The 24,399-nt window shown below is 42.1% G+C and overlaps 1 protein-coding gene across 3 annotated transcripts in view; it reads left to right on the plus strand.

Moving 5' to 3' along the window:
• The first annotated feature begins 243 nt into the window (after positions 1–243).
• PPARD (peroxisome proliferator activated receptor delta) overlaps positions 244–24,399 on the plus strand; it is a 125,234-nt gene continuing 101,078 nt past the window's right edge. Inside the window, exons 1-2 of one of the 3 annotated variants that reach the window (XM_077161571.1) lie at positions 244–389; positions 4,093–4,176. The gene's annotated coding sequence lies outside the window, so the exon portion shown is untranslated. Of the gene's footprint in view, positions 390–4,092; positions 4,177–16,840; positions 19,987–24,399 lie in introns of those variants that run through there. The other 2 variants (XM_077161572.1, XM_077161576.1) reach the window with 2 other exon arrangements.

Consider the following 24,399-nt stretch of genomic DNA (forward strand, 5'->3'; position numbering starts at 1 on the left):
TGCAGGGCTTGTTTGACTCGTCCAGGAGGACCCCAGCTCCTCTCCAGCTTCTCGCTCAGCCTACTGCTCCGGCAGCCTACTGCTCCGGCAGCCCGCACTAGAGGACGCTGCAGGCAGGCCCAGGGCAGCGTGAGTGGGCGGAGTCGAAGAGGCAGGGGAGTTGTCAGCTGGCGCGGTGATTGGTGACGACTGGGGCGGAAGGGGGCATGGAGGAGGGAGGGCCAAGTTGCGCGGAGACGTCATGCAGGTGGGGCGTGGCTGAGCCGCGTAGCGTATGACGCCGCTACTGCTGAGGTGCTGGGGATTAATGGGAAAAGTTTTGGCAGGAGCCGGAGGATCCTGCGGAGTCTGCGGGACTGTGGCGGCTGCGCGGGAGGCAGCTTGGACAGGTCAGTCCCGGGCGGGGAAAGCGGGCAGCAGGCGGCGGAGGAAGCAGCGGGTCCGGGTTGAGACGGCCCTCGGGGATGGGCGCAAGGCCCGCCGGGGGGTCTGGGGGAGCAGTACGCAGTTCGCTCAGCAGTCTCTTCCCAAGGCTCCAGCCTGGAAGGGCGCGTAGGCGTCTGTTGCCCTCTCTGCCGCCCCGCTAGCCCTCCCCCCTCAGTCCTTGGACCCCTAACGCTGTTAGAGCCGAACTCAAGGCCCCTTCCCTCCCACAAGACTCTGTGCCCCCTTTTGGGCCTCGTGATTCCGTCTCCTCCCACTTCTGTGCTCTGAGAGCCCCTTGGGGCCCGGGGTCCTCTCCCAATCCCCACTCCTGTCTCTGACCCCTTCTCTGGTATCCCAAAATTCCTGAGTCCAGAGCGACATTTCCCCCACTTCTGCTCAGATTCTTTTTGGGGATCCTCTGCTCTGTCCCCCTCATTATTCATGTCTCCTGTTTTCGTCTCCCCATCCCTGTCCTCTCAACCTTTGCTCTCGTTTCTCCTCCGTGTCCCCCGTTTCCTGGCCCCGTCCCAGTATTACGGTCTCCCCATTCTGTCTTCGGAGTGTTACAAGGCTATTCCAGCCCTGTCTGCCCAAGCCCCTCCTATCCTGCCCCCCTCCAGAAGCCTTTTTGCCCCACGCTGCTTGCTCTCATATCAGTAACTGTCCCCTGCGTTCCTCCCCTTCCTTCCCAGTTGCTTGACTCTGCTTCAGGGAGAAGCATTAGCTGTTGACCTACAAGTGAGATATCCACGGAATGGGGTGAGGGTGTTAAGTCCCCAGTTGAAGCAAGGGGCTGAATGTCTGAGGTAAATGGCAGGTCTGTCTGTGGGAGAACTTGCTGGGATGTTGCATCAGGGATGATGGCCAATTTGTAGACTATTCTTCTAATCTCAGTTTTAATACTTCCTCTTTATGGGCCTGTTGACTTCCAGGAAACCATTGGAAGGGACGGCTGCTGAGTTGGGTGTGTGCCAGGGGTAGCTGGAGGCCTCCTCCAACTCTTTTCCCCTTCCAGGAAACAGAGCTCTGTGCCTTTCCCTTCTGTATATATCCAGTGTGTTTTAACCATGATACCCTAGTTCACTTCTCACTGCCACCCTCCACCCTATGTCCAAAGAGCTGGGGAAAGTCTCTGGAGTGTATGCCGCAGAGAACACCTGTGGTCCTCAACCTTTTTCCTCTGTATTAGTTCCAGAACATTTTTTTCCTGTTTGAGTTTTGAAATAGATTGCCTGCTTGATAGTTCTGGGGCTGACAGGCATCTATCCCTTTTATTAATGGTAATTTGGAACCAGCTTCTGATTTTTCTTTCACGCACCTCTGACTGAATATGCCAGGGCCTTTGATGTTGGTCATGAGTAGGTTCTCTTGGAGGCTTTTCTCCCTTTTTTTCCCTTGGGAGCTTTATTTCCTGTGGTTTCAAGAGAGGGTTGGAACTGATGTGCTGTTCCCCTTGCCCAGGTGTAGCATGGACTGTCAGGTTGATATCTGCCTGGGTAGGTTGTGGGGCTGCATTATTTAGACCATCTCAGGAACTTGAGTTATCAACTTCAAGTCACATAGACCCTTCTCTAGGGCTGGAGAGCCCACCACCTTCCTGGTGTGTTTGGGTGTTCAGCCTTTTGCCAGTCAGAAAGTTCTTTTCAGGTGCCTTCAATTTGAACTCCTCTAGTCTATGTTAGTTCCCTAGAGAGATCTTCAAGAAATAACATGCTCTGTTTCTGCCCAATCTGATCTTGGAGGATTCTGAAAGTATGACCCACTCTCACATTTAGAAAGGAAGGCCCTTGTTCCACCTGTGGCTGTGGGTTTCTAGGTCTTCTCTTTTGAGGATTGTGTATTCTGTCTTTGAGCCAGACTTGGACACAGAATTGGCAACCTTTGGGACCTGCGATGGAGAGCCAAGTGAGCCAGCTAGACTAGACTTTGAAGTTTTGGAATCCTTTATGCACTGACCCTTTTCTTTTAAAGGAGTAGGATTGCAGTGGCTGAGCCAGTCCCCTTCTCTAGTGACTCCTGAACCCCACATCTGTATAGCACTTGGAGGGATCCCCTGTTGCGATGAAAAACATCCCTCCTGAGTTTTAATGTAATGGTCTTTTTAATGAGATTCACATTGAATGTTTGGCAGTAAGCTAATCTATCCTCCAGCTCCCAAGAACGACCTTACTTGACTCTTGAGAACAGAGTCCTCTGCTACTCCTCTGTCATTGCTTATTAGCCTGTTCCACCCATTAGTGGTGAGCAGAGGTTAAGCCTTATCCTGGAGCACCAGCAGCTCTAGCGGGATGGCTTCTTGAAGTTTGCCCACCTTGTGGTCTTTTTCTGAGTAGGTTGTCATGATTATCAATTACAAAGTTCCCATTAAAAAATGGGAAACTTGGGTCAGCCTGCCACTTTGTTTCAAAGGCATGGGTAGATAGACCTGTGACATTTTACAGGTCGAGTGGTACATCAGGTCCTTAGCTTAACAAACTGATAACACTTTTGTTGACTGCCTTTCTTCTTTCATCTCCATCACTGCTTTTTTTTCCCTCTCTGGTATATGCCTCAACCCACTCAGCCTTCCAACCCCACTTGTAGTCCCTCAGAGCCCTTCCCCAAGGGCCTGTGAGAGGACAGTCAGTATTGGGCACTGGCCTAGAAAGCTAGGCCACTGCTGTGGACATAAAGCAGCTCTCTTGGCCATCATGCACGCTGTCCTTAGAGTCTGCGAATCTTGGCATATCCTTAGAGAGGACACCTCCTCTCTCTCAGGAGGAGCTGAACATGTCGCTTCTAAGGGTTTGTGCTGCATCCTGTCACCAGAGCCCAACTCTCTGAGCACTGCCTGCAGACTGGGAAGCTTAACTGTGGTGCTCTCCTCCAGCATTGCTTAGTAGGGCCTGGAAATACCAGCAGCTAGTCCCTCTGCCCAGCATTGCATATGGTGAAACCCCCTCTTTCCTTCCCACTCAGCATTTCTGAGAACTTTGTCCTGCTAGGCTGTTAATTATATCACGTCACAGGTCCTGTGCGTGATGCTCTTGTCTGTGTCTTGTGTCAGAATGACTGATAGTTGCTTTTTTGAATGGCTTCATAGCCCTGAGCATTTTTTCCCTGCCTTTGGAGCCAGGGGGCAGGGTTATTAACTGCATTTGGGTTCCAGGGTTTCTTAGGCACTTGGCTGGAGCCTGGCATGGAGGAAATTGTCCCTTGCATCAGATTTCAGACATGTGGACCGTCTTCCCTGGCAGCCTGGTTCCTGGCTACCATAACTCAGCAGGCTGGTGATTAGGGTGTGACTTCATGCCTGTCTCCACAGGGCTTTGGTTCAAGAAATCAAGCATGACTCAGGGCGTCTCCGTTTGTGAGCTGCCACCCATGGGGGGTGTTGGGTCCCAGCTCTTTCCTCACCTTGCCAGCTCCCTCTGCCTCACCCTGGTAAAGTCAGCAAAGCTGGTATCTGCTTATTTGAAAATGAGCAGACTATACTTCCAGGATTGGGAAATATTTGCTGACTCAGGCTCAGAATAACATCTCAGGGTGAGTGTGTGAGGGATAGGGGGTGAGCCAGCTTGCTTTAAGAGTACTCTTTGAGTCTTGGTGTTTAAAGCATATTAGAGCTGCTTTTTTGACCTCTGGTGCTTTTCAGCTGAAACTGTTGGATTTCTTTCTATCCCACAGTGCTGTGTGGTGTTTTGGGCATGCACGTGGTACTCACACAGTGGCTTCTGCTCACCAACAGATGAGAACAGATGCACCAAAGAGGTAATCCTATTTCCTTTACTCAGGGTCCTCAGGTACACTGATGCATCCCAGATTTAGGATCATAGTCTAGAAGATAAAGTGATTTTACAAGGGCTGAGTTCCAGATCTCAGGTGCCTGTCATAGCATCGGATACCTAGCACTTGCTAGACACTTAATAAGTAGGCATTTATTAAATAATTACTGAATGTCTACAGCTTAAGTAGTTTTACTGGGAGCATTAAGATTTTCTCTTTGCACCCACAGAAATATAAACTTAACAAGGACAGGGATTTATTTTGTTTCCTGTTGTCTAGGGCAATGCCAGCAACAGAGGAGATATTGAATAAGTATTTATTGATGGATACATGAATGAAATTTCTTCTCTGCCCATCTGGGTACCTGGGGTGCCAGGCCACAAAGATGGGGTCCGTCATTCTCTTTCATTTATGGAACAAACGTTCGTGAATGTCTACTAGTGCCAGCTATAGTATTAGGCACTTGGGAAATGATGATTGTAAAAATATGATACCATCCCTGCCTCATGGTTCTGTGAAAGCCAGGCATAAGGCATGGAATTGTCTCTTCCATCTCTCCTGGGGCAGAGGGTCCTCAGCAGAAGTCCAAACAATACTCTCTGCTTCCTATTGCTGAGTCCCTGTTTGTTCTCAGGATGCCTGGCAGGTTTTGTGACTCTCAGAAGGGCAGCTCCGGGTATGCTCATTGTCTCAATTGCTTGGGAGATTGGGCTGTGGTGGGGTCCCTGCTGGGGAACAGGGGAAGCCTAGGACTCCTGTCTGATTTGTTTTAATCTCTGATGTTCAGTGGTTCCGGCAGCTGTTTATGAGCTTCATTTCCCTTTCTCTGTCCTTAACACCCTGTGGGTTTTCCTGTTGCTAAACAGGGTGCCGAGCCCATGTGTTGGTCAGCCTATGGGAGTCAGGTTGTTTGTGGATCTTTCCAGGAAGGTCTTGGGCAGAGGCCCCTCCTGTTCTCAAACCCATACCAAGTCCTTTCCTCTAAAGGAAATATGAGAGAGGAAGAAGGGGGGTCTGAGAGGCTTCTGAGGTTCCCTTACAGAGGATGAAGTGGAAATTCCCCCTGAGCAATTAGAGCTACTGATTTGAAATGATTTTCTTTGTCATTTGCTTTAGCAGCAGCTAGCCACAGTGGCAGCAGTTGTTTATGACCAGGGGTCAGACATCCTGTTCATCTCTGAGCTTTAAGGTTCCAGTCTCAGCTATGAGTTTTCTTTCTTAATTTCTACTGATGAAGGTGAGGCTATAGCTTTATCAGATTTTTCAGTGTTTTTCTGAAAAAAGTCATCTTATGCTGTATTAGTCAGGATTCTCCAGAAAAACGTAACTGATAGGATTTTTACATGTACATATGAAAAGATTTATTATAAGAATTGGTTTACGTGACCATGGGGATTGGACTGGTAAGTCCAAATTCCATAGGGCAAGCTGCAAGTTGGAAACTCACTGAAGGTGATGATGAATTCCCCAGGAGAGGCTGTCTGTCTGGAGTAGAGATAGAAATTCTTTCTGATTGCTGAAATCATCAGTTCTCCCTTTAAGGCCTTCAACTGATTGGATGAGGAGACTTCTTTCATTGCTGAAGGCAGTTTTCTTCGTTGATTATAGATTCATCTTTGATTCAATTAACTGGCTGATACTTTAAATCCACAAAATATTCTCACAATAACAATCAGACCAATGCTTGTATGACCAAACAGTGGGACACCATAACCTTGCCAAGTGGACACATGACATTAACCTTCACAGTCTACTTGTGAAGTCAACTTGGCAACCCATATATATCTTCTTAAACCATACATAATCTCTAAATAAAGGCAATAACGTGGTCATACTTTTGCCTAATTCAGCTGTCCTGCATCTAGCCAGAAACAAATTAATCCTTTCCCGGAAAAGGGTATAAGTCCTTGGGTAATATTCACTCTTAAACTTGAAATCCTGCAACTTGCATTAACTTTTATGTTATATGATAAGGGGTTAAGAAAGGGAAGAAAACAAAGATATTTACTTTATGTATATAAATATATTCTTAAAAAACAAGGAAGAAACACCCATAACCATTACAGTCTTCATTTCTGCGACTGTTCATGTGGTCATAGCTCATATTCCTCCATGTTCCCTTTACCCTCAACAAGCACCTCAGCTGGTCCTGTTTCTTTGCCTGACTGGGTGACCTAAACCTTCATTCTTGAAGGTTCTGGGCTGTTATAGCCTTGCCTGGGTTGAGTTTTTGTGGTTTTCCTTTGACTTTAATCACAGGGCATGGTAATACTAACAGAGGCCCCAAGGGATCTCCCATATTCTAGGTAAAAGCTTCTTTACCTTCATTGTATGCTATCAATCCTATTTCCCGTTGATATCCAGGATCAGTCACCCCAGCCAGTACAATAGCTTCCTTCTTTGCCTGTTGATTCAGAGGCATGAGGAGACCAAAATGCCGGGATAGTAGTCTTAACTTCTGGTTCAGTGGAATCATTGTTGTGTCTCCTGTGAAAGTCCTCCTTCTTTTGGAGATAAGCTCTAGAGTAGTGTAACAAAATGTTGCAGGGACAGGAAGCATTTTTTTTTTTAATTGCTCACTAGGGGTAATAGTGAGTGGTGCCACTCCCACTTCTACCTCTTGATTTGTGGAATCCTGGCTATGAGAGAAACAGCACCATAGCATGGATGCTGATTTAGAGCATATATAGTATCCTGGAGAACACTGTCCCAGCCCTTAAGGTATTGCTGCCCGGTTGGGCCTGTAATTGGATCTTCAAAAGACCATTCCACTGTTCTATCAATCCAACTACTTCAGGTTGGCCTTGGTGAGTGGAAGTCCATTTTGCTGAGCCATGCATAATCTCCATTTTTGCCACCATGGCTACTTTGTTTATAAGCCCATTGGGCAGTGACAGAAGTGGATAGTCAAGGGTATTGATTGGTTATGATGACCTGTTCTACCACAGAACACCAGGTCCAATTAGCATAGTTTAATGATAAAATCCTCCTCTGCTGAAGTCACCTGTAGTGAGCATTCACATAGGAGACAATATCTTCAGGTTTCTCACCCATTCAGAAAGGTCTGTTCACATACCTCTCTCCCAGACATTGTCATCAGTTTTCCAATCATGTTCCTTCCAGTCCCTGACTATCCAGCCAAACCATTGGCTACAACCTATGGATTGGTATACAGATATACCTCTGGCCATTTATCCTTCAAAGCAAAATTAAAAAGCAGGTAGAATGCTCAAAGTTCTGCCCATTGGGAGGATTTCCCTTTACAACTGCCTTACAGGAATGTCCCAGGAAAGGATTGTAGTGATGCAGCTATCCAGTTCCAGGTGGTATACCATGCAGAGCTGTCTGAAAATCAGGCCTATGTTTTCTCTTCTTCAGTCAGTTGATTGTAGGGAACACCTAAAGAGGCCACAGCTGAGGGCTGAGAAAGAGAAGGTAATGTGGCCAAAGTGGGGCCCAAATATTTTGGGCCCCTTCTTCTTGTAACTCAGTTGTTCCTTCAGGGCCTGCTTGAGCCCAGTCTCATATGTATCACTTCAGTTTGACGATGGAGTGCTGCTATGCACACCTAATTTTATGGCTTGTTGGGTCAGACAACACCTGGTTCATGATAGGCAATTCAGGTCTCATAACTTGGTGGCCCATGGTTAAGCATTTGGTCTCTGTTAAGGCCAAAATGGCAAGGCTGCTTGCATGGCAGTCTGGACTTGTTGGAGAGCTGCCTCCTGACTGATTTCCACTTAAAAGTAGCAGCTATTTTGGGTCACTTGGTAAATAGGCCAGAGTAGTACAACCAAATGAGGCATATGTTGCCTACAAAATCAAAAAGAGGCCAACTAGGCATTGTCTCTCTTTTTTTGGTGGTAAGAGAGACCAGATGCAACAGTTTGTCATTCACCTTGAAGGGATATCTTGACATACTCCACACATTTGGATGCCTAGAAGTTTTGCTGAGGTGAAAGGACCCTTAATTTTTTTTTTTTTAATTTAAGGAAACAAGAAAACAAACAGTACACTTAGAACCACCAAAAATGGATGTCTTAGTTAGCTTAACCATAGGCATATTTAAATAAAGTATCCATATAATCGTTGTAAAACCTGTGTTTGCACAGTAAGTTTCATAAACCAATTTAAAACTAAGGCAATAAGAAAAAAGTCTACAAATTCATATAGCAAAATTCTTAAATTCCAAATATTAAACATTAACTTAGATACCATTTGATCAGCTGTCAAAATTGTGAATGTTCTCAAAATATCAAGCAGAAAGTTTTTACAAATATCTGCATTGCTATAGTAATGACCTATGTTACTAAATATTTTCCTGATTTCAGGAAAATATGAAGATACAAATATTTTTATAATTAACATTAATTTTTGTAAGATTTATCTCCCACCTGCTGACACGCAGTTGCTTTACCAATAAGTCTAGAGTAGTTGTTACTTTTTGTTCACCAGGTCCAATTAGCATAATGTCATCAATATAATGGACCAGTTTGATGTATTATGGAAGGGAAAGATGATCTAGGTCCCTATAGACTACATTATGACCTAGACCTGAAGATTTGATATATCACTGAGATAGGACAATGAAGGTGTATTGCTGGCCTTGCCAGCTGAAAGCAAACTGTTTCTGGTGGTCTTTACAAAGAAGCACGTACCAGATCAATAGCTATATACCAAGTACCAAGGGATTTGTCAATTTGCTCAAGCAATGATACCACATCTGGAACAGCAGCTGCAATTGGAGTCATCTCCTGATTGCAATTTAAGTTTATGATAATCCACTGTCACCCTCTGTGGTAGTTTGGAGGCTACAGGTACCTCAAAAAAGATCATATTCTTTTAATCCATTCCTGTGGGTGCAGACCTCTCGTAGGTGGACACTTTTGATTAGGTTATTTTAGTTGAGATGTGACCCACCCCATTTTGAGGTGGGTCTTAATCCTTGTGTTGAAATCCTTTATAAAGGATTCAAAGAAAAGAGAGATGAAATTCAGAGAAGCACACAGAAGAAGACACAGAGGCTGAGGAAAAAGCCATAGTTCGAGGGGCCAGAGGTTACAGGCATTGAAATTCAGGAGAGAAGGACCAGCAGATGTTGCCATGTACCTGGCCGTGTGACAGAGGAGTCTGGATTGCCAGCAGCCTTTCTTCAGAGAAAGAAAGTAAGCTTATACAAATCAAGTAAGAATTTTGTGGATGCCTTGAGTTGAACATTTTCACAGCCTTAGGACTGTAAATTGTAAGTTAATAAATCCCTTTTATGAAAACCAATCCCATTTCTGATATATTGCATTTTGTCAACTTTGGCAAACCAAAACATCTTCCAGGATCCATCAGTTTTCTGCATAGGCCACATAGGAGAGTTAAATGGGGATATGGTGGGAATCACCATCCCTGCATCCTTGAAGTCGTTGATTGTGTCGCTAATCTCTGCAGTCCCTCCAGGAATACAATAACGCCTTTGGTTTACTATTTTGCTAGGTAGAGGCAGCTCTAGTGGCTTCCACATGGCCTTTACTACCATAATAGCCCTCAATCCACAAGTCAAACAATCAACTTGAGGATTCTCCCGGTTGCTAAGTGTGTCTGTTCCAATTATGCATCCCAGAAAAGGGGAAATACCACAGAATGAATTTGGGGACCCACTGTACCCACTGTGAAATGGACTTGAGCTAAAACTCCATTGATTACCTGACTTCCATAAACCCTACTCTGACTGGTGGACATGGTGATGTTTTGAATCAGTTTAGAGTCAGTGTCAAATATTCCCCCAAATGTATGATCATTTCCTTTTCTCCAGTGCAGTTACCCTTCTTCAAAAGGGCTGTAGGTCCTTTTGGAGAAGGCTGGGGGAAGGATTAACAGTATAAATTTTTTTGTCAATATGTTAGGATCCTTCCCCGAGGAAGCCCTTCCTTTCATTGAAGGGCTCTGTGTCTGTAAACTGTCTTAAAACTAGGAATTGATTAAGAGGCTAGGACTCTGTTTTTGTGATTCAAGTTAGTTCGGCTTTTTACTGGACCTCTTAGAACTCTTCTGCTTATACAAGTCAAGTAAATTTAGTAGACTGCCCATCTTTCTCATTTCTAGATACTCCGTCATCAACCAGCTAATACCATTGGTCTCTGTGAGTCAGACTATTCTGATTATTGCTTTGACTCTGCTGTCCATTACAGTAGCCATGCCCATCTTATAATTGGCAATTAAGAGCCACCACTTGACTCCTGCAAACCATTTTATATAAGAATCCAACTTCAGTGAAAGCAGTAATAGCTGATCTATAGAGATCAGTAATATTTGATCTACAGAGAAGAGCAACCACAGATCTCTTCAGGGATGATGGAGCTGCTCTCACAAATTATTCCTCACAGTTCTGGTGAAAGGTGTATCCTCTGGACATTCCCAGAGTGGGTGAGCAGGTCTTATATAATAAATGCACTCTAACATTCAAATCTCTATAAACCTTCAGACCTTCTCACATATGTAATACCAGAGCAATTCTGGCATTTCCACTTCATTTAATGTAGGCCACCTCTTGGTCCATGTTTCAGCCAACCTTCTGAACATACTGCTAGAGCCCTTTCTAACCTTCAAGCTACAACATTAAATCTAGAATCTCTGCTTAGTGGAGATCATCAATAAATAAATTCAGCCTGACCCAACTTTATGTTTCTTCCCGTAGTCTTACTATCCATTCCCATATGTAGTGCCCTGATTTCTGTCTTTATAAGTTGGAGAAATCATGCAGTTCTTTGGAGTGTTGTATACCTCCTCATTGGTCACCCTTTGTACCTCACCTTTCAGGGCCTGTTGGGACTTCAGTCTAGTTATAGGTCTAAAAAGAAAAGAGGGGTGATGAGATGGGTCATGAGAGGAATCAGCAGTGTCTTGAAAGGCAACTACCTCATGGCATTCCATTATAGTTTTATCTGGTGAGACAGGGTTAATTTCTTTAGACGGAGGTGTGAGGGCTATTCCTTAGGGAAAGTAGTACAGGTTTATCAGGCACAGCAGCATTAATCAGAGGGAGATAGGATAGCTGATTCCTCAAGCCGGGAACTATCAGTATCCTCTTGGCCATTGGAAATGAGTTAATAGTGCCAGAACCAACTCAGAATCTCATCTTGAAGATTCTGTTCTTCAAGAACCACTCCTGGTACCAAAATCTGTATTAGTCAGGGTTTACCAGAGAAAAAGAAATTACAAGATATATATGTAAATATTAAGAGATTTGTTATAGGAATTGGTTCACACAGCCATAGGGATTGGCAAGTCCAAATTCCGTAGGACAGGCAGTAAGTTGGAAACTTGACAAAGGTGATGATAAATTCCCCAAGAGAAGCTGTTTGTCTGGAGTAGAGATAGAAATTCTTCCTAACTGCTGAAGTCATCAGTTCTTTCTTAAAGGCCTTCAACTGATTGGACGAGGAGACTTCTTTCATTGCTGAAGGCAGTTTTCTTTGTTGATTGTAGATGTAGTCAGCCATAGTTGAAATCCGCTGACAAATTATTTAAATCCACAAAATATCAGTAACAGTCAGGCCAGTGCTTGTTTGACCAAAGAACTGGACACCATAACCTAGCCAAGCTGACACATGAAATTAAACATTTCATAGTCTTTCCCGTTTAGTCTTTTGTGAGCCAGGTGCTGTGACAGATGTTTCAGATATGGTCCTTGGATGCCCTTAACCCTCAGAGCTTTGGAACCAGTTGGGGAGAGAAGACGTGCCCAAAAAGATTTTTTTAATATTGGAAAGTTGGTAGATACTGTCATGGTTAGGGACAGGTGTCAACTTGGCCAAGTTATGGTACCTGTTCATCTGATTGGGCAAGCGCTGGCCTGTCTGTTGCAATGAGGACATTTCATAGGATTAGGTCATGATCACGTCAGCTACATCCACAGCTGATTCCATTTGTAATCAGCCAAAGGGGAGTGTCTTCTGCAATTAGTGATGCTAAATCCAATCATGGGAAGCCTTTTAAGGAGGACTCAGAGGAGACAGGTTGCATTCCTGCTTTGGCTGGTGAGCCTCTCCTGTGGAGTTCATCCAGGCCATCCATTGGAGTCATCGGCTTCGGAGCCTGCCCTGTGGATTTTGGACTCAGTGTTTCTACGGTCACGTGAGACACTTTCATAAATTTTATATTTGCAAGTGTTCCCCGTTGATTCTGTTTCTCTAGAGAACCCTAACTAATACAGATACTAAGAACATGGTGCTGTACAAAGATATGCATTTTTAGAGAAACAAGTCATCATTGATACCCAGCTCCACCAACTTATAACATTTTGCCACATTTGCTACTCATTCCCTCTCACCATCTGTCTATGACTGTATATTTGTCTACTTCCTAAACATTTGAAAGTAAATGGTGTACATCATACTCCTTGAGTACTTAATACTCCCATGTACTTTTCCTAAGAACAAAGATGTTCACTTTTGTATCCATCTTTAGCACAGTTAACAAGTTCAAGAAACTGATATAAAATTTAGAGTCTATCCTTCAGTTTTTTTCGTGTGTCCCACTAATGTTCTTTTGGGCCTTTTTCTCCCATGATTAGGTCTAGTCAGGGATCTTGTATTGCCTTTAGTTGCTATTGTCTCTAATATCTTTTTCTTTTTAAATTGTGGGACATATATACATGAATTTTCCCATCTCAACCAGTCCCAAGGATACAATTCATCCTGAATGTTATACTCAATGTTATACTACCCTCACCACCATCCTTCCCTTTACTCCAAAAGAAACCCTGTAATCATTATGAATTAATTCCCCTTCTCCCTCCAACCCCCATAATCTGTAATCTACTTTCTGCCTCTATGATTTTGCATATTCTAGCTTTTCTGGTGGAATTGTTTAATTTCTGTCTCTTTGTGTCTGACTTATTTCGCTCAGAATGATATCTTTAAGATTCGTCTGTGTAGTAGCATGTGTCAGAACTTCATTCTGTTTTACGGCCAAATAATATTCCACTGTATGTATATATCACATTTTATTTATCCATTCATCTGCTGATAGGTATTTGTGTGGCATCCACCTTTTGGCTACGGTGAATAATGCTGCTATGCATGTTGGTGTACAAATGTCTTTCAGGGTCCCTGATTTCATTTCTTTTGGGTAGATACTTAGAGATGGGATTGCCAGGTCATATGGTACTTCTGTGTTTAACTTTTTGAGGCACTGCCAAACTTTTCCGTAGCACCATTTTACATTCCTACCAACAATGTACTAAGGTTCCCGTTTCTCTGCTTTCTCACTAGCACTTATTTTCTATTTTTTTATTTTTTATTATTTTTTCATAGTCTGGTAGGTGTGAGATGGTATTGCCAATCTCTTTTTAAAATGTCAGGCTTAGTAGAAGACAGCTGGATTTTTATATCTGCTTCTCTATTCAGTCTTTTACAAAACATTGTTTTGATTGAAGGATATGAGGAAAATTTGGCTTCAAACAGATACATAGTTGAGAAAGAGAGGAGTATTTCTTTTTTCCATTATGGATGATATTCATTTTTTCTTTCTTTCTTTCTTTCTTTTTTATTTTAATATTTGTTCCCCCTATTATTTATTTATTTATTTTTTAACATGGGCAGGCACTGGAAATCGAACCCAGGTCTCTGGCATGGCAGGTGAGAACTCTGCCTGCTGAGCCATGTGGCCGCCCCTATTATTTATTTACTTATTTATTTATTTTAATTTTTTTATTAATTAAAAAAATTACAAGAAAGAAACACAAGCATTCTTAATATATGCTCATTCCATTCTACATATATAATCAGTAATTCACAATATCATCACATAGTTGCATATTTTCATCATGATCATTTCTTAGAACATCTGCATCAATTCAGAGAAAGAAATAAAAAGACAACAGAAAAATAAAACCAGAAAAAAAAAATTTATATACCATACCTGTTACCCTTCCCTTTCATTATCACTAGCATTTCAAACTAAATTTATTTTAACATTTGTTCCCCCTATTATTTATTTTTATTCCATATGTTCTACTTGTCTGTTGACAAGGTAGATAAAAGAAGCATCAGACACAAGGTTTTCACAATCACACAGTCACATTGTGAAAGCTATGTCATTATTCAATCATCATCAAGAAACATGGCTACTGGAACACAGATCTACATTTTCAGGCAGTTCCCTCCAGCCTCTCCATTACATCTTGGTTAACAAGGTGATATATCTACTTAATGCATAAGAATAACCTCCAGGATAACCTCTCGACTCTGTTTGGAATCTCTCAGCCATTGACACTTTGTGTCATTTCACTCTTCCTCCTTTTTGGTGGAGAAGGTTTTCTCAATCCCTTGATGCTGGATCTCAGCTCATTCTAGAGTTTTTCTCAATCCCTTGATGCTGAGGCTCAGCCCATTCTAGGATTTCTGTCCCACATTGCCAGGAAGGTCCACACCCCTGGGAGTCATGTCCCATGTAAACAGGAGGAGGGTGGTGAGTTTGCTTGTTGTGTTGACTGGAGAGAGAAGCCACATCTGAGCAACAAAAGAGATTATCTTGGGGGTGACTCTTAGGCCTAATTTTAAGTAGGCTTGACCTATCTTTTGTGGGGTTAAGTTTCATATGAACAAACCCCAAGACTGGGGGCTCAGCCTATAGCTTTGGTTGTCCACACTGCTTGTGAGAATATCAAGAATTCAACTTGGGGAGGTTGAATTTTCCCCTGTTCTCACCATTCCCCGAAGGGGACTTTGCAAATACTTTTCCACTCACTGATCAAATCACTCTGGGATTCATTGGGACATCACTCTGGACAAACCAACAAAATCTCATGTCCTACCCAAGGTTCCATGTACTTATGTTGTTCAACCAACTATCTACATAAGTTATATTAGGAGATGTGCTAGTCAAAATATAAATTTTGTACCAAATAAACATTTTTTGCTTTAGTCTCACACATAAGTTGAAAATTTAAAATATTAATTACCATCTATTTTCAGCACCCTGCAGTAATGACATTCCTTTGTTCTTCCTCATGCAAAAACATTTTTTAATTTGTACATTTAGTCACTATCATTATACACTCTAGGCATTCCTAGATTATACCATCTCAATTTTATCATCCATCTTTCTTTGTGATTTCATTTATGCCCCCAGTCCTCCTCCCTCTATCATTCTCACATTCAGCTTCATTCAGTGTTTTAACATAAGTGTATTACAGTTAGGTAGTATTGCACTGTCCATTTCTGAGTTTTTATATTCAGTCCTGTTGCACAATCTGTATTCCTTCTGCTCCAATTACCCAATATCTTACCCTATTTCTATCTCCTGATGGTCTCTGTTACCAACGAAATATTCCAAGTTTATTCACTAATGTCAGTTCATATCAGCGAGACCATACAGTATTTGTTCTTTTGTTTTTGGCTAATCACACTCAGCATAATGTCCTTAAGGTCCATCCATGTTGTTACATACTTCATAACTTTATTCTGTCTTACAGCTGCATAATATTCCATCGTATGTATATGCCACAGTTTGTTTAGCCACTGATCTGTTGATGGACATTTTGGCTGTTTCCATCTCTTGATAATTGTAAATAATGCTGCTATAAACATTGGTGTGCAAATGTCTGTTTGTGTCCTTGCCCTCATGTCCTTTGAGTAGAGATAGCATATAGATGGATCCTGTTTTTTAATCCATTCTGCCAGTCTATGTCTTTTGATTGGGGAGTTTAATCCATTAACATTTAGTGTTATTACTGCATGGGTAGTACTTTCTTCTACTATTTTGTCTTCTGGATTTTATTGTCATATCTAATTTTCCTTCTTTTTGCCTTTACTCATAGTCTTCCTTTCTACACTCTTCTCCACACCTCTCTCTTCTGCCTTTGTATCTGTCTCTAGTGCTCCCTTTAGTATTTCTTGCAGAGCTGGTCTCTTGGTCACAAATTCTCTCAGTGATTTTTTCTCTGAAAATGTTTTAATTTCTCCCTCATTTTTGAAGGACAATTTTGCTGGATATAGAATTCTTGGTTGGCAGTTTTTCTCTTTTAATAACTTAAATATATCATCCCACTATCTTCTCACCTCCATGGTTTCTACTGAGAGATCTACGCATAGTCTTATTGGGCTTCCCTTGTACGTGATGGATTGCTTTTCTCTTGCTGCTTTCAAGATTCTCTCTTTCTCTTTGACATCTGACATTCTAATTAGTAAATGTCTTTGAGTACATCTATTTGGATCTATTCTCTTTGGGGTACACTGTACTTCTTGAATCTGTAATTTTAAGTCTTTCATAAGAGTTGGGAAATTTTCAGTCATAATTTCCTCCATTAGCGTTTCTCCTCCTTTTCCCTTCTCTTCTCCTTCTGGGACACCCACAACATGTATATTCGTGTGCTTTATATTGTCTTTTGGTTCCCTGAGTCCCTGCTCATATTTTTCCATTTATTTTCCCTATATTTTCTTTTTCTTGCTGGATTTCAGATATTCCGTCTTCCAGTTCACTAATCCTATGTTCTCTCTTTTGAAATCTACCATTGTAGGTTTCCATTGATTTTTCATCTCTTCTACTGTGCCTTTCATTCCTATAAGTTCTGTGATTTGTTTTTTCAGACTTTTGGTTTCTTCTTTTTGTTCCTTCCTTGCCTTCTTTATATCCTCCCTCAATTCATTGATTTGATTTTTGATGAGGTTTTCCATGTCTGTTTGTATATTCTGAATTAATTGTTTCAGCTCCTGTATGTCACTTGAATTGTTGGTTTGTTCCTTTGACTGGGCCATATCTTCAATTTTCCTAGTGTGATTTGTTATTTTTTGCTGGCGTCTAGGCATTTAATTACCTTAATTAGTTTATTCTGGAGATTGCTTTCACTTCTTTTACCTAGGGTTTTCTTGCTGGATGAATTTGTTGTCTATCTGTTCTTTCACTTTCAGTTCAGCTTTATCCAGACCTCTAGCTTAGGTTTTGTTTAACCGAGGAGAATTTTTCAGTTCTTGTTTCTTGCCCTGCTTGTATGCTGCCTTTCCCCCCACACACACTTAGGGGGGTCTACGTAGGTATTATAGACCCCAGCTGGATTTTCTCAGACCAAATTGGCCTCCAAACAGGAGGAAAGAGTCACCTGTGTTGGTTTTCCCTGAGGGTGAGACCCAGCAGGTTGAAAGACTTTCCTGTGAAGTCTCTGGACTCTGTTTTTCTTATCCTGCCCAGTCTGTGGCACTTGTCTGACTGCAGGTCCCACCAGCATAAGATGATGTGGTACCTTTAACTTCTGCAGACTCTCCCTGCTGGGGGCGTGGTGGAGACAGAAGAGAGGTTGTAGGCTGGTTTTAATGGCTTCAAATTACCAAGCCCTGGGGTCTGAATTCCTTGAGGGAGGGATTCCACCTGAATTGGGCTTCACCCCTCCCTTGGGGAAGGCACAAGCTCCAGAAAAGGCCTCAAGCGATCTTTTTTCTGCTTATCCCTAGGGCAGTTGCAGCCTGAGAAGTCCTGCCACTGTATCCAAAAGCAGTCAAGCCTTTGTAGAAACACAGCCACAAAAACCTCTGTTTCCTTCTTTTATTTTCCTTTTTCCATCAGCCCTGTCTCCTTGGCACTGGGGCGAAAATGAGCAACCTCTGCTTTGACCAGGTTCACCTGAGCTGGGAGCCTATTTTTAGTAGTCAGAATTTGTTAATTTATTCCACAATTGGCGTTTGGTTGGGTTCAGCCCCTGCTGCTGGTAAAGTCTCTCTCCTTTCCCCTCTGGGAAGCAGCCTGTGGGGGAGGGGCGCTGGCTGCTGCAGCTTAGGGAACTCATGGTTCTGTGGGCGCTCACAGCCGGTCTAGCTGGTCCAGACTGGGGTACACTGTGTGTCTAGTCACTAACGTGGCCCCAGGAGCTGTTCTGTACTGTTTCTGATTATTTAGTAGTTGTTCTGGAGGTTGGACTAAAACGCGCACATTGCTAAGCTGCCATCTTGGCCCGGAAGTCCCTATTATTTATTTTTATTCCATATGTTCTACTCATCTGTTGACAAGGTAGAGAAAAGGAGCATCAGACATAAGGTTTTCACAATCACACAGTCACATTGTGAAAGCTATATCATTATACAATCATCATCAAGAAACATGGCTACTGGAACACAGCTCTACATTTTCCGACAGTTCCCTCCAGCCTCTCCATTCCATCTTGAATAACAAGGTGATATCTACTTAATGCATAAGAATAACCTCCAGGATAACCTCTCGACTCTGTTTGAAATCTCTCAGCCACTGACACTTTGTCTCATTTCACTCTTCCCCCTTTTGGTCGAGAAGATTTAGAGAGGAGTATTTTAATAGCTTTTTCAAATAATTGTGTGTATTATTCCTTGATACTACACCCAGACTTGACAGTTGGCAATTTCTTAAAGAATAGTGCAATGTAGAATCTGAAACCTTATCAGCAAACTTCTCATACTGTGACATTAAAATTAATTGGTTTATCATGTACTTTGAGTCGGTCTTTTACTTGTTTATGATTTTTTAAATCATTGGTCATTTAGAAATATTGCTTTCTCTAAGTAATGCCCATCTTCCCAATGTTGGCATATTTCACTAAACTGTTTCAAAAAATCACCCACATTAATATCACCACTGATCTAATCAGAAAAATCATCAAATATTGGAAAGCTATCAGACTCATAGTGATGGATACAAGTTTTCCATAATTTGGATTTTCTCTTGAAAGCTTGATTTTTATCATTGGTAATATGCTCTTAGTTCTTTTTCTTGAAGTGACATTCTCCCTTTTCAAGAAAATGTCTACCAGTTGCCCACATCTAAATAATCATAATTTACCTGTTAGTCTTTTAAATAAAAATGTCTTTTGTGTGAAAAAAAAGTGGCTAGTTTAGCTTGCAGCTCAATCGTACAAGTACTTTTCCTTAAGACAATCATATAACTCCCATTTTGTCATACAGAATATTTGAGACATCCTCAATTGTTGCTTTCATCTCCTTCAGCTTCTTTAGATGTGGATGTTGCAGCTGTGGTTTGAGAGAGCAAGTTTTCTAATCTTCCTTTTTTAAAGCTGTCCTTAAATGTGAGGAACATATACTTTTTAAATTTTAAAATAAAATACTAAATTGTAAAAGTGACTTTGAGATAAAATTAAAAATTTTAAATAAAATTTTACTACTTATGATTTAGTGTAGATTCAAGGAAGCCTTCAGAATTTCAAAATAAAAATTTGTTAGATGATATTGAGATTACAGAAATGGTAGTTGGTAAAACTAAAAATGTGGTAAGAACACAGTAGAATTATTGACAACAAACTGTACTAATATCTGAAAATGCATATATTTATGCCCCTGTTTTGGCTTCTTAAAGCTACCAGAGTACAATATACCCAAAATGGATTGACTTTTTTTTTTTTTAACTTTTTCATTATAAAATATGACACATAGCTCTTTCCTAGGCAAACTCTGAGGTTATTTCTAAAAATGGTTCGCTATCCACTTGACACAGAAAACCTTACAAAATCGTGCAAGAGGTTCAAATCTTTGTGTTCACTTTAAGAACACTCCAGAAACTGCTCAGAACAAACACTCCAGAAACTGCTCAGGATGGTGGCTGTGTTCTGAGCAAAAGCATCCCAACAGTGAGTGTATTGAGAATAGGGAGAAGTGGCAAGGTTTCTTAGGACCTAACCTCTGAAGTCATACAATGTCACTTCCTCTGTATTCTCTTGGTTGCAGGACAAGTTCATATTCAAGGAGAGACTACACAAGGTGTAAACACCAGGAGACATGGCTCATTGGGGTGGAGGGAGAGAATGGGGGCACCCTTCTTGGAGACCAGGTACTACTTTTTAGCATCCCTCATGTGAGGTAACATGACCTGTATAGGAATACTTCCAGGAGAAAAGTACCCCTCCGAACAATTTCATTCCTGAAAACTACTGTTGGTTAGGAAATTCCTATTAGGTTGATAGTAGCCATTGAATGCCTAGTGAAGGAGTTTGCACTTTGTCCTACAGTTCAGGAGCAAGGTTGACATTGACATAGTATTGCAAAATGGTGGTGTGGTAGTTTGGAGCTGTTATATATCCCAGAAAGGCCATATTCTTTTAATCTATTCCTGTGGGTACAGACCTATTGTGGGTTGTAATTTTGGGTTAGGTTATTTCGATTAAGATGTGACTTAAGACCATGGTGGGTCTTAATCCTTTTACTGGAGTCCTTTATGACAGGATAAAAGACGGAAAAGGTCCAGAGAGCTCAGAGGAAAGCCCTGGAGAAGCTGAAGGTAAGGACACACCCACAGAAGCTGAAAGAGACACTGAAGCCAGAAACTAAAAGCAGGGAAACTCGGGAGAGAAGGGCCAGTGAGCCTTGCCATGTGACACAGGGTCCCACATGCCAGCTTTCTTTCTTCAGAGAAGGTATCCTCATGTTGATGCCTTTATTTGGACATTTTCATGGCCTTAGAATTGTAACTTATCAGTTAATAAATCCCCATTGTTCAAAGCCCATTTGTTTCTGATATACTGCATTTTGGCATCTTTAGCAAACCAAAACAGATGGATTGAATGGAGAAACAATGGAGGTAGAGAGGCTGGGTAGCAGACCACTGCAGTGTTCTAAATGTGATGAAATTGTTCCTCACATTAAATCTTGGTTCCTCTGGTTGCAGTAAATTCATTGCTTTTGATCTAAAGCCTCACAAATTAAGTACTCAAGCGCACACCCCATCCCTCCCCTTGTCACCCTACTTAGGGCCATTGATTTCACAGGAGAGATTAATTCAAGACTTCACAAATGTTAGAAGACAACTAAATTTAGGTTTTATTGTCAAGGCATAAAATTTTAAACATAAATTATTAGAAAGACAAAAAGCAGGAAAGATAAAATTTTTAAAACCATTAACAGTGCTTCAGATACATTTCTGTTTTGGTATCATAGACTATTAAGATGTGAAGAGAGTAAGTAAAAAAATGATAGAAGGGACACATTAAAGAATGCTAGGGAGAGGAACAGAGAGGAGAAGAAAAGGAGATCAAAAGGAGAAAGCAAAGAATTTGAAGGAAGGTGAAATTGGAGAGGCTGTTGCAGGAAGCTAGGAGGAGGCTTTGTATAGACTCAGCTATTACAGCTCTTTCTGGTTGCTGGATTTTAGCACCTAGTGTCATTGTCCAATCTCTACAGCTCTTTTATTGTCTGTGAAGAGGCCTTGGGAAGAGCCTGCATGGATTTATTTGGTGTTGGGTAGACCTGAGTGTGACTGTTAGCTCTCATGTTAACTGGCTGCCTAACTGCTAACTAGGGGTTTGAGCATTAATGACCCGAGCCTTTGCTTTCCTCTCTGTAAGGATTTAAATGAACCCCAGTTAATGCTGGTTTGGCCCCTTTCTCCTGAGCCAGTTTCTGAGGTTCATCACCTCAGAATGCCGAGAAAGGGAAAAAGACTTTCTCCCTTCCCTGATTTACAAGATATGGCACTGGGAACCCAGCGTGAGGTGGAGAAGGGGATTTCCTCACCTGTTAAACAGTTCTTGGCATTCAGTTTAGTGCATTGCAGCACCCCTTCTTTTTGAGTCCAAAGAACCCCATCTTCAAAATCTAACTTCCGTTCAGCCTTGTCATCTCAGCTGCTCTCCTGAGAACCGTTACATTGCTGGATTCTCCTAACGAGTTCTCATAGGAGGAGAATACTGAAGGGAGAGGTTCCCATGTGTCACTGGGAACTCATCTCATGCTTAAGTTCTTTTCTATATCATTATATTAATAGGATCTAAAACCAGATTTATATTGTTTTATTTTTGGTCTGCTGTGAGCCCTTGATCCTTATCTTCTTATCACTGCTTTTGGCACTTCCCTCATCCAAGAGTTGTGGCCATAGAGGCACAGATGTACTTGGCTACCACTCCAATGGAAGTACAAGCGAACCTTGCTTTTTCTGTAGCATTAGCTAAGCAAGCCATCCTTGATACTCAAAGATCTGTGTATCCACTTTCTCCTTGCAAACAGGAGTATTTTCCATCCTTGCATTTGCTAGAACTTGTAGTTCAACTCATCATCTTCCCTATCCCAAACAAGCAAATTGTGTTTTTTCTGTTTCCCTTTATTGCCTAAAACATGTCCTTATTCTTAATTCTGATCTTACTTTCTTTGCTTCAATTCCATTTCCTCTAGTTCAGGGTATCTCAGCACCAGCACTAGTGTCATTTTGAGTCAGATAGTTCTTTGTTGTTGAGGGCTGTCTCTATATTGTAGGATTTTTAGTGGCATACCTGGCTGCTGCGTACTAGATGCCAGTAGCACCCCTGAGTTGTGATAACCAAGAATGTCTTTAGACATTGCCAGGTGTCCCCTAGGGAGCAAAATCATCTCTGATTGAGAATCACTGCTCTGATAATTTCCCCACTGAATATTGCTGGACACCTGGGACAACTGTAGAACATCACATCAGTAAAACTAATAGGATAAGCATGTATTTCTTACATTGGAAATTTATTCTCCTCAGTCACCGCACAGGGTACTTTCGGGCTTTGGGAAGGAAAGCCGTTTCTTTTAATCCCTATTCAGCACTGTAAATTGGAAACTTGATTAGTTGATCTCTGTGGAGATATGGTGCACCCAGTTGGGGTGTTAGCCTTTGATTAGTGGGAGATGTGACTCCACCCATTCCAGGTTGGGTCTTGATTAGTTTACTGGAATCCTTTAAGAAGGAACCACTTTGGAAAATGCTTCAGAACCAGGAGAACCACAAGAGCCCACGCAGCCAGAGACCTGTGTAGATGAAGAAGGAAAATGCCCCCGGAGTTGTTTCTTGAAACAGAACGTCTGGAGAGAAAGCTAGCATACGTTGCCATGTTCACCCTGTGCTTTTCCAATTGAGAGAGAGACCCTGAACATCATTGGCCTTCTTGAACCAAAGTATCTTTCCCTGGATGGCTTAGATTGGACATTTCTATATCCTTGCTTTAATTTGGACATTTTCATGGGCTTTAGACTGTAAACTTACAATTTAATAAATTCCTCTTTTTAAAAGCCATTCATTTTTTTGTATATCTCATTCCAGCAGCTAGCAAACTCAAACAAAAGCCGTCTCCTGGACACTGCTTCTCCAAATCTTTTAGTGTCTGGGCAGAAGCCACCTTCTTGCAGCTCCCAGAGGTGCTTTCTAGAGCAGAAGTGGCTAGCTCATAGCATATGGATCACCATTAACCTATTCATTCCTCATATCAGACATTACCAGGTAATTGTGGCACTTGGATCACGTTACTCTTTTTCTCAAAACCCAGAGGGGGCTTCAGAATCCTCCACCCAGGCAGCTCTGCCCCTTGGCTCATGAGAGGAGGAAGCATATCTGCCATCCTTGATCTGGAGCTCATTCGACCCAGACCATTCCTCTGTGGTACCTGCTCCTGTAAAGCCTTTAGGGATCCTGATGTTTCCCCTTGACCATCAGCATGTGGTGACAGCCATTGGTGGCATCAGGTTGGAGAAGACAAAATTGCCCTTCCCCTTCAAGGAGACATCCTAAGAGCTCTGTCCCTACTTAACAGCAGGCAATTACAGCATAAGAAAGTCTCTGGCCTAGGCATGCTGCGAAGACTCCCCATTGGACTCTTCTCACATGGTCCAGAGATCTGAACTGTTACTCCTCCAAATTCTTGGAGATTGTTTTCCTTGGTGGTAGGCTGAATTATGGTCCCCAAAGATATCTAGGTCCTAACCCCTGGAACCTGTAAATGTTACCTTATATGGGAATATGGATTTTGCAGATATGATTAAGTTAAGGTTCCTGAGACGGGGAGATTATCTTGAACTATTCAGGTGGGCCCTTAATGCAATCACAATCACAAATTCCTCATATTAGGGAGGCAGAGAGAGATTTGAGACAGAAGAAGAAGCCAATGAAGCAAGATGCTATATTACTGGCTTTGAAGATGGAGAAAGGGGCCAAGAAATGCAGGGAATATGCTTTCTAGAAACTGGAAAAGACAAGGAAACAGTTTCTCTTCTAGAGCCTTTGGAGGAAGTGCAGCTCTGCCAATAGCTTGATTTCAGCACAGTGAAACTAATTTTGGATTTCAAGCCTCTAGAACTGTCAGATAATAAATGTGTGTTGTTTTAAACTATTGCTGGTTATTTATTAGGTTAGCAATGGGAATTAGACTTTTCTGCTTCTAGGCACAGGTGGTTTCTTGGATGATCCCTGTTCTCCTTTTAAGATAGTCTTAGAGCCTCTCTTCCACTGCAGTAAGAG

The sequence above is a fragment of the Tamandua tetradactyla genome, chromosome 5 (genome assembly GCF_023851605.1).
Source record: "Tamandua tetradactyla isolate mTamTet1 chromosome 5, mTamTet1.pri, whole genome shotgun sequence".
Lineage (NCBI taxonomy): Eukaryota > Metazoa > Chordata > Mammalia > Pilosa > Myrmecophagidae > Tamandua > Tamandua tetradactyla.